Source organism: Manacus vitellinus, unplaced genomic scaffold, assembly GCF_001715985.3.
Source record: "Manacus vitellinus isolate BGI_N305 unplaced genomic scaffold, ASM171598v3 scaffold_18_pilon, whole genome shotgun sequence".
Classification (NCBI taxonomy): domain Eukaryota; kingdom Metazoa; phylum Chordata; class Aves; order Passeriformes; family Pipridae; genus Manacus; species Manacus vitellinus.
The window spans coordinates 3,133,489-3,136,784 of NW_021939324.1; the positions used below are offsets into that span (position 1 = coordinate 3,133,489).

Below are 3,296 nucleotides of genomic sequence, written 5' to 3' on the forward strand. Positions count from 1 at the left end.
GAAAAGAAAAGAAAAGAAAAGAAAAGAAAAGAAAAGAAAAGAAAAGAAAAGAAAAGAAAAGAAAAGAAAAGAAAAGAAAAGAAAGAGCACAGATGCAGCTAAACTGCTGCAGTTTGTTATTGTGATTGTATAAACATTCAGGCTTGTAAGCATGTCCTGTACTGCTTGAAAGGTGTATTACTGTTAGAATTGTTACTGAAGAGCTTGATTTCTTGACCTTACCAGAAGTATTCCAGATAGATCTGAATTTAGCTGTGGGCTTTACAGGCCAATGGACCATTCCTGCACTGTGAGATCAGAAGTAGTCAGCAGTGTAAACCCTACTGCAGACGTGGTCAGAAGAGATCAAAATAGTGTGAGTTTGGAAAATGTGGTCCACATAGGGTTTGTAGAAATTCATTTCTGGTCATCTGTTCACAGAGGTTCAGAGGTCTGTCATTTCCACTCAATATTTGAAGCTGTTCTGAGACAGAAGAAAGACAACATTTCTAAATAATATTAGTCAATTTTTTTTAGGTTTTCGGTGATGCCTCTGAGTTTGCATGAAACTCTATCTGGGGTTTATCTAGGACACCAAACATGTGATCAACCCCTTTTGATACAATGCCAAACTTGAGCCAAGCCCATATTTTGTTATGAAATCTATTCCTATTTTTCAGAGTCAGCAAGACAACTATCTGCTTCATCTATTTTACAAAATAAACTTTTCAAAACCAGGAGTATGTCATGCTTGTGCTACACTTTTCTATGTCAGCTACATCTCTGAAATACATGCAAGGGAAAATGTTGCTAGAGCCCTATCGCTCCATCTTATTTGGTTAAAGGATCATATGATCCTACATACCAACATTTGTAGTTTGGTATGTTTTCTGCCTCCTTTGTGCAAGTCACCTTGTAATCTTTGCATTAATGGACTGTGCATTTGGGTTTAAATTCAAAGCTTCATGCAGAAACGTACTTAATTATCTCATTCTACCTCTCTGTTCTTGTGGCCTAAGTGCTGGGCCAAAAATCAGGTTATTGGAGGTTGTTCTGCAGTAGGGAGCCAGATATCTTTCTTGTCTACAAAAAAGATAGAAGCATTTTTCCCCCCACCAGATATAAAGACATCAAGCAGAAGGTAGATGTTTACTTACACCTTGAAACCTTTTTCACCTCATAATAAAAGCCATTTAAACTTGCTCTTTTTTCTATTCCCTGATGGTCAGGCTTCATATACACACCAAGGACCATGTTTGTTTCAGCTGCAAATATATTTAAGAATGCTCAGCGGATTCTTTACCTGCAAGTTGGCTGTTTTGATCACGGACCTTCATCATGATACTGTAACCCAACCCCTCTTATTACCTTCTAGCTGAATGACTGATTTTTACATAAAATGGGGAGAAAATCTCTTAAACTATTGCAGTGGGCATGTGAACATTAGCATCCAGGGTTAAAACATAGAAAGATGCATGTGTCAAGTCCAGTATATCTGGTTTGTAGACATCAGTCTTAGAGTCACAATTTCTCAGACATGAGTGGGGATAAAATATGTGTTGCAGAGTTGCTTTACTCTTCCTTTGACTGATAATATGGCTCTTCTTCACCCACATTGTATTTTTCCAAGCTTTCTCATAGTTTAATAAAGAAATAATAATCTGGATGAGTAGAACAGGCTACTGCTCACACTGCTGCTAACTACCTGAGCTATTTATTTTCTCCCCAGCCTCCTGTCCAACACTGCTTTTATTCCTCATGGTTTTACTGTAACTATTCTGCAACACACTTTCTATTCACTCAAAAAGTTAGGGTACATTGCTCTTGCAAACTTCTTTTCAGAAGGACTTGGTGAAAGTCAATACAAATCTTTTGATAAACTGGAATAGGCTCAGGTCTTACTGAAGGAGAATATGAGATCAAAAGGTCCGTAAGCTTCTGATTCCTCTTCCATGCAAAAATGTTGCTGCAGTGAAATTTAATTTGTCAACCTATTCATGCTAAGAGCACTGAGACAACTCTTTCCCACCTAGAACCATCTGTAGAAAGAGTATGGAGTACAAGGAGAAACTTCAGTAGTTCAGACTATGAAAATCAGATTTCTTATCTCCCCAAATGACCTAGAAAGAACTTTCAGACAACACACATTAAAGATAAGCTTTAGATTTCCAAAGAAAATATACTGTGGAATTGTCGCACATCTGTGGCACTTTCTCACTCTCTGCTGGTCATGTAGTGAATTCAAAAATGTCCTATTGGGGCCAATTTTTTATCCTACCATACATAGAATTCTGAACTCAGTCTAATGAATATCATGTTGTTAATAGCTCTGAATTTACAGTGAGGCACTGGAGATCCAACTGAACTGTGATCTCTAAGGCAGCATGGAAGGAGTCTGCTTATGTCGAATACTTAAGCTACTTGCCACCTTCTTTGTCTTCATTTTCTTCTATATTTCTTTTTCCAGGGGATCATTATGGACTTGGAAAAGCAGAAGAGGAAAGATACAAAGGCAACAAAATAACTACAAGGTCTAGCAGCTTAGCTATCCCACCATCTGTTTAAAAGGACAAAACTAAAATAAAACAAAACTTGTGGTTCAACTGCTATGTCTGCAAAGAAGAAACAGTGCTATAGTTGAAATTCTATGCAACACTTTTTGGATCAAAATATGACAACAGCAGATAGCAGTGACCACATTTAATGGATGCTCAAACAGCTAGGGCATGACTCAGACTCCTTACTGTTGTGTGGAACTGAAACCTCAGAGCGGGGAAGCAAGAGGGAAAGAAACCTTGTGTTAAGCTGGCATGCACCAGTGAATAAATGGCTGGCATTTGCAAAGCAGCATTGCAGGGGAGCTTTTAACAGGTTACCGCTGCCAGCTGATGTCTCTTTAAGCATCACTGCCAAGAAGCCAAAACTGGAAGCAGGTGCAGGGTCAGAGGAACTGAATGTGGAAAGAGAGAGAAAAAGAGAAAGAACAGAACTTCTCTTGTTAAAATTCTCTTGCTTTCATTAAAACCTAAACAAAGCTTTACTTTAAATTTGAATAATAAATTTTTGTGTGATAGACTCCTGCCTATCCAGTTTGACAATCCTCTTACATTTATACACTGAGCTGAAAGATTTTGTTGAGCTTTTTTTTTCCTGCTGTAAAGCTTTGGATTGACTGAGAGAATGCTGTATACTGATTATAGCAGCTTTCTTTTCGAGATTGAGAGCATCAGCTTCTTAATGCCCCTTGTTCCACCCCCCAAGCTAACTGTTTTTTACACACTCCCACCCCCATTAGTCCAGGGCCTGGGAAAAGAGCT

General features: G+C 38.3%; 1 long non-coding RNA gene across 1 annotated transcript in view; it reads left to right on the forward strand.

Moving 5' to 3' along the window:
• LOC108639255 overlaps window positions 1-2,471 on the forward strand; it is a 15,214-nt gene extending 12,743 nt beyond the window's left edge. The window contains exon 3 of the long non-coding RNA XR_001920349.1: window positions 2,447-2,471. This is a non-coding gene — a long non-coding RNA (uncharacterized LOC108639255). The remainder of the gene's footprint in view (window positions 1-2,446) is intronic.
• The last annotated feature ends 825 nt before the right edge of the window (window positions 2,472-3,296 follow it).